Consider the following 7907-nt stretch of genomic DNA (forward strand, 5'->3'; position numbering starts at 1 on the left):
CTTGATGTTTAGTGAAAAAACCTAGATACACAAGAAATAAAAAATAAATATAATAATCAAACTAAATATATTCAAAATTATACTTTTTGGAAAGCTTATAGTAAGGGTTACATACAAAATATAATTTCTATATAATTTCATTTGATGTTGTAAAAGGTAAAGAAACAATATTTTTTGTCAGCATTTTGATAGTTGTAGAAGATACTCCATTACATATATGCTTTAAGAATATAGGGGTCCTATCCAAAGAAGTTTGATCCAAGGGGGTTTGATCTAACCATCTTTAATAAAAAACCTAAGTTAAATTGAAGTTCTAAAGACTTAAATAATTAATTCTGTTTAAAAGATGTGATTTCAAACAAAAATCAAGATGTAGCTCTTATAACTTGATTATTATTTAGAAAAAAATGTGTGTATCTTCTTAATATCTGAGCATCATTCTTTATATAATCCAAGATCTCAAAGAATTTGGTCTTAATATTACAAAACATAAATATCTCATTTGAATGCAACTAACTTAGAATTTACTTTTAATATCTCCTTTGAGTTTTTTCATATGATTGAAACATACATCACCTTTTATATAAATTAAAACTCCCCCATTTTTTATTCATTCTAATTATTTGAAGGAGTCCCATCAAATTTAGGTTTCAAATTAGAATTATATTGAGTACATTCATAAATTTTACTTTAAATTGTATACCAACTTTAATTGTTAAATTTGAGGTTTTAGAATCATCACTATATTCAACCTCTTTAGTAACTTGACATGTCTTAGTGTCATAACCTTAAATTTCACTCACTATTTTAAACTTTCCTTTTAAGTTGAATTAGAATAATTGTGAATGAATTTCTTCACAAATATTAAAGCAAATTATTTTCTTTATAAAAAATTATGTTTAAAACTAAATGTTAAAATATTTATTATAACTATTATCAAATATATATATATATATATATATATATATATATATATATAGAGAGAGAGAGAGAGAGAGAGAGAGAGAGAGAGAGAGAAAATGTATATAAAATTATATATATATCTTTTTATTCTAAACTAAAGGTTTTCTTTAGAATGATATGTTTTATTATAAAGTGATAATAAAAGGAATAATCATGCATAAAATGCATGAAGACAATAATCACAAAATGCATGAAAGGAATACTCATCAAATGTTTGAAGAGAATAATCATAAATTGCATGAAGGGAATACTCATAAAATGCATGAAAGGAATAATCATGCATACAATGCATGAAAGGAATACTCATAAAATGCATGGAGAGAATAATCATAAAATGCATGAAGGGAAAAATCATGAAATGCATGAAGTTAGGATTTTTATTTAAAAGGGCAAGTTTTCCAAAATTAAGGAGGGAGGGGGATAATATTTCATTATTTTTGCAACATTCTTTTTTTACAAATAAAAATAACTTAACCAAATTTTGGAGAGAAAAGCCCTCTTCTTGCTTGGTTTTTGTATTTGAAGAATGAATTAGTTTGTGGATGGATTCAAATGAGATTTATTGGATTGGAGTAGGAATATAGAAGCCTTCAATGTTGTCGAAGAATTGTACAAATTCGTTTGGTATGTTGGAGTTCTTTGCATTTTCATTTTGGAGAAAAATGAGGTAGGGCTTCTCATGTCTTTTTCATTTTTGCATCTTTTGAATTAAAATTTGTTGCAAATTGATTGTAGTATGGTTTTGAGAATTCTCCATCTTTAAATACTTTCATTTGAACAAGTATATTATTTGTATGTTTTATATTTGGAAAAGCATGGGTTTATATGGGGTAATGTTGCTAAACTTTTGTTGGATCATGGGAAGGGAATTTTGAATGCATTTTTGTGTTGTTGGGTTCATGGAGACCAATGGGTTTAGATCTTAGATTTTGGTTTTGAGTATTTTGGATTTTTAAGCTTTTGAGGTCCATTAATGAAAAATGGCCTCTTGAATTGGTTTTTATTCAAAAAATGAAATTTGAGTGTTTTGATGACAATTTAATGTGGAATATTATATATATATATATATATATATATATATATATATATATATATATATATATATATATATATTATTTTGCTCGATTTGAGTTTGCTTTCAATCGATTATGGTCATGGTAGGATAAAATTAAAATCAAGGAAAAGAGTTTAATCAAGGTTAATAAAATGATGTGTAATTCATGTACTTCAAGTATATAATTTCAATTTTTTTTTGGTTGATAAATGTTGTATTTATATTCATATTAAAAAGTAGGACAAAAACAATGATGTGTTAATAGAGATTAATCATCTCACTTAGAGTTCAAAAAATTCAAAAGATTATATCCAATCCTTACCCCTAGTAATCTGTCTCTAAACCCTCTCAAAATTTACATTTGCACATATACACAAATATATAACATAAATATACAAACCATAGTGCCAAAAAAATGAAAAAGCCACTTGCACGTTAGCACCTTTTACCCTGCTAGCACAATCGCCTTGCCTTTCCCACCAGAAGAATCCCCTTGTTCGTTCACTATTCTCAGTTTCTCATCATGCATGCGTGGCTCTGAAGGAAAGCCAATCCAAAGGGACCGACCTATTTTCTTCTTCGCACCCTTCAGTCTACCCCGCTTTTGTCACAAGGAGGAGGCACTATATGTAGAAGGAGACCTCTAATCATAAGGGCCCCATTTCTCTATCTCCCACCTGAGTCTCTTAGCTTCCATCACCTTTAGGTAGTCATTCACCCCCATCGTACCAACCTGGGCCAAAGCCCATCGAATTTCATTGTTGCTGTTTGCGCTCCAGACAAGAAATGGACGCAGGGTTGGGATGAGTTCGCTCACGTGGAGCCATACAAGGTTTCATCTCGTTCCATTTCCATGAGGCTTTAAAAACCTCCCCGCCATTCTTCTTAGACACAATTCTACACCACCCATTTAACTATTTTTCGTTGATTCCAACTCGAAGCACCATGCCGTGAACATGGATGCCACATCAACATTGCTACAATACTTGAATGGGGCATTCAAGTATCCCTCACCAAGAAAAATCTTGACTCGCGTTAAGAAATACCTGTTATCAAACCTGGAAATGTTTGAGAGCCTCTCGTCCGATATCGACCCCTAGAAAGCCACCATTGGCTTTGAGGTCATTAGTGAGAAGTTCGCCACCATCGTTTTAGCAGAGAGTAAGATTATTTTTCCTGCGTCTAATATATTTTCCAAGATGACCATCTGAAATGGCTTCTATCATCTTCTTAAGGAAAACTCACCACCCCACGTACTGTCCACCACCCAAGATCAATAAATGGCGAATGCTTTGCAAATAAGATCCCACTCATCTGTATCCATAATATCCAACTCGACAAGGTCTTTAATGGACATGATATTTCATGTTAAGCCATCCAGAGCACCGACCAACCATAATCCACCATCGCCTGCCAAACCCGTACATCTCCTATGGATATCGCCGCCTAAATGTCAAGTGTGACGAAGCCAACAATGTCGCACGATTCACCACAGATCACAGTAGGATTTGGTATAAATCCCAGCAGGTCGGACACCTCAGAGCAATTAATCTGTCGTCCTTCTCAACAACCATGAGCCTAGACAAGAGGTAAGGGGAATATTCTACCTCGAATTCCAATTCAATACCGAACCTTCCAAAGAACGGAGAACATTTGAAATAAATTTTTTTCAATCACTTGACCATTAGGGCCATATTCAATAACTTGTATCATACCATCTAGAATTTCAAAAGCTTGATTGGCACAAGTGTCCGCCTCCTGATTTCCTTCCCTCTTTATATGGGACCCCTGAAACTTTTGAAAGGTGGCAAGTAGATGTCTTATTGATTGGATATATTTATTAATTTCCCTATGTTCAGCTCTGCCCTTGAGAATTGCATGAATAATAATTTGTGAATCACATTCTAAATGGATATTGGCAATTCCCAATAATCTGGCTATTTGAACAAGGAGGAGTGCAACTTTAGCCTCCGCCACATTATTTATACCCTTTCCTAGATTTTGGAAACATTTGGTAATCACATTTCCTTTATCGTCTCTTATAATACATCCCGCACTTGAAGGATCCAAATTACCCCTAGCTGCACCATCGAAGCTAATCTTGACCCATCCTTGATCCGGGGGTTTCCACAGAGTCTTGTTATGTAAACTATGAGAAGGATGAACCCTTGAAAGCCCATTAACGGTCTAAGTATATAGTTTCAATTTGAATGTAATTCAATAAGTCATTATAGAATCATACTCTATTCTATCTAAAAATTTATGGAAAAAGGACTAACATCAATCTAATAAATTAGCTTCAATGTCATCCACACAATAATTGACATGAAATAGTTGATATATGAAACTCTATCATATCTTCATTTGACACCCTAATTGTAGCGTAGATATTAAGAACAAGGATAGATAAATATAGGAGTACTTATGTCAAAGCTGTTCTTCTTGTGTTTGATTCAAGAGTACGCCATGATAGTTAATGATGAACAACTTAGGATTGATCTTTTCTTTTATTTATTTGTCTTCAGTATATCTGAAAGTGTAGATTTTGCGAAAGACTTTTCATTGATGATTTACTTAATATTACCAAATAGTTCGTGAGACTTTCTCTGGCTCTTAATTACCTTTTATTCTAAGATTTATCCCTTAAAGAATATTTTGGACTTAATTGGAAAGGACAAAGTCCCTTTCCTAAATATTAGTGAATGAATCAATAATGACTATGTCAAATTCAATATATTTCCTAGGCTTAGAATATAAAATCTTAGATATAATATATTCACTGTTTATATTACTAAATGCAACTTATTTTAATATTCTAGCATGAAGCACCAATCCTCTGTTATATATCCTTCCATGTAGTAGCATTTTTTTGGGATATGGAAAAGATATAATAATTTTCAATGTTAGTGACATAAAGATTTCATACTTTGCCAAAATTAAATATGTACACTTTCATTTAAGAAAATAAGCTAGTTCAAGTAATACATTTATGTATCCTTATCTTAAGGATAGGTAATAGCAATATAAATTCTCTACCATTTATTAAAAAATAATTCAATAGGAAAGCCGCATACTAAAATCATTATGGGAGAGTCCTATGATGATCATTAATATAATAGAGATTAATGAAGATATTAGTAATTTAATGAAATTAAAGTATCATACATTTAAAAAATTATAAAAAGGTTACTTTTATTGATTTAATTTCTAAATTCATTTAGTATTTTATGAACTTGATTTATTCTACCTAATGAGTGATTAGTTGTTATTTTGTTTTTCACCTTATAAAAAAAATTGGTTAATATTATTTGGAAAAATCCTTTGAATAAAACCTATAAAGAAGATTATGACCAACTGAGCCAAGGTGAGGAATTTAGTGAGATGATAATATTACCCTTGATGACATCAACTACAATGTGACATTCTATGAGTATTCTTTTGGTTTTACTATTGTTCCTCAAGATTAAGAAATAAATTGAGAATATGATTGGAAGTTAATTAAGAGAAAGGGTATAATAGGGGAATGCATATATTTGGGCTGGGTATCTTCTATACTTGTTTACCTTTTGTGATTAATAAATTGAATTCTTTTAAAAAGAGAAGGATCTATTAGTTTTAAAAAGTTGAATAATTTTATATTTGAGTAACCTTATATTCTTTAAGGGATGTAGTATCATTGGATTACACATTATTTATCCAAGTTCTATTAGAATGTGATTTGAATTATCTCATGATCAATAGACTTTATCATTAATTTGATTATCATCTTAGTACAAGATTTGGATGTGTTGGAATAGGAGATGAACATCAACCAACTTTACATGTAATTGATTTATGCCTTGATAAGCTTATAGGCATGTTTGACCAACATAGGTGAGTAGTGGTCTTTGTGAGTCATGTTTAAATTAATTACATGATTGTATGAGATGACATATTTTCTTGTTAACTAGAATTGCAAATTTGCATAGATTGATGCATTGATATGTACATAGGCACTCTTGTATTCCTTGGTATCCTCATGTATATATTGCAAGCTTTTATATTCATTGTATGTCTTCAATGTGTATTATGTGTGTACTGGACAAGTGTAGAATAGGGGTCAAAAGAGAAGGGCGAGTTTCCAGAGAGGTTTAAGTCTCTGGTTTAACTCATTTGCCGGCAGTCGACCCTAAAAGATCTTTGGCCAAAGTTTTATTGATCTCTGAGTATATTCTTTCTAAGTAAATCATTTCATTCTCACTCTTCCGTATATTAGTGTCATTAAAATAACATCATAGATTGTAGATACACTAAATTACACCAGATTCTATCCCCTGCCAGTTTTGAGTCGCTAGGTGTCCTTGTGCAGGGTCAACGATTCTTCATGTCAAGAAGAACTTCAGGGAAGTGTAAATGCTTCATGGTTGGGCGGTAAAGCGCCCAGGCAATATTCTCACCCATGGTTTTCTCATGGTAGATAGATGTCAAGAGCCCATGTCAGGATGTTTATTCAATTATGTTTTATGTTTACATTGTATTCGACCTTATGGTCTCTTGTAACTAAAGTCAATTTCTTATGTTTTGTCAATCTCTTGACTCATGTAAATAAACCTTGTGTCTAATTGTAACTTCTTTTATCTATTCGATGTAATTTGAGCAAGTTATATTAATTAATGTTTGACTATGTGTAGTTTGTGTATTTTATAATGTTAATAATATGGAGGTCCTTACACTTAGCATAAAAATAGTGTTGCTATCTTCACCATTTTTATCCACATAATTAGAAAAATTAGAATATGTTTCTATGGTCAAACTTGTGTGTGGAATGAGTATCGTCATTTTTTTAAATACTTGATTTTCTTAATTAGTTGTGTTCCAACCTTAAAAGTTATTTATTGAAAGCTATACTCAATGCTAAATAATGGAGATGATGAGCCTAAATAATGACATTGTTTTGATAGATTTTTGTCATAGTATTCCTGCCTAGGTCTTATGTTTAGACGATATTTGGATCAAGATACTCTCCTAGTTAATGCCTTTTTAGGTGTTTCTAGAACTGATTTATCTCATACTTAAGGTTGTCATATAATGGTTTCTAAATGGTTTATCTATGTAAAATATCGAAATCAATCTTAAGTATGGTTTAATTTATATCATGTTAACATTAGTATATACACATGCTTTTTGTGCACATTGTTGGCATATGCACACTCCAATGAGACATTGTAGGTGATTGAAGGTTTTGTCATTGATGGAAACCTTACAATCCTATGACACCAGCAAGGTATTCCACCGGCACTAGCAAGATCAGACTCTACACCGGCACTCAGATCACTGGCACCGACAGTGAAAGGTAGCATATCGGCATAGAGGTCGACAGGATTTTTGTTGTAATATATTTTGTTTATTATTTGTAAAATCATTGTAAGATGACTTGGCAAGTTGTAAAATGACTCTTATATAAGAGAGATCATTGTAGAACATTTTGTGTAAGTAAGAGGAATGTAATTAGGCGAAATAAGGCAGACCTATTATGCGAATTATAGGTTAAGGGTTTATGTAAGAAGCAGAGAAGAAACCGGTACTGGATCTGGCATTATATATGCTATTTTGAAGCAGTACAAGACACTTGATTTATATAATCCATTTTGTAAGTCAGTGAGACTTCCTATTTTGTATTTGAGCAGTGAGCTCTAGGCAGTTGGCCTTCCTGCATGTGCAAGCCCCTCTTGTAGCAGTAATATTCTCTTATTGGCCAGTAAGTGAATATTGTGTGTCACAAATCCCACCGAGGTTTTTCCCACACCGGGTTTCCTCGTTAAATCCTTGTGTTATGGTGTGTTTTTCATGTGGTTGTTTCTATCTCTATTTATTGCATTATTTTTTGCTTACTGGTACACTGTTCTAATAT

General features: G+C 31.8%; 1 long non-coding RNA gene across 1 annotated transcript; it reads left to right on the top strand.

Annotated features, from left to right (window-relative positions):
• Nucleotides 1-1390: 1390 nt before the first annotated feature.
• Nucleotides 1391-7654, top strand: LOC131060116 (uncharacterized). Its single transcript, XR_009110286.2, has 2 exons — nt 1391-1630; nt 6366-7654. It is a non-coding gene; the product is annotated as an uncharacterized LOC131060116 (long non-coding RNA).
• The last annotated feature ends 253 nt before the right edge of the window (nt 7655-7907 follow it).

The sequence above is a fragment of the Cryptomeria japonica genome, chromosome 3 (genome assembly GCF_030272615.1).
Source record: "Cryptomeria japonica chromosome 3, Sugi_1.0, whole genome shotgun sequence".
Taxonomy (NCBI): domain Eukaryota; kingdom Viridiplantae; phylum Streptophyta; class Pinopsida; order Cupressales; family Cupressaceae; genus Cryptomeria; species Cryptomeria japonica.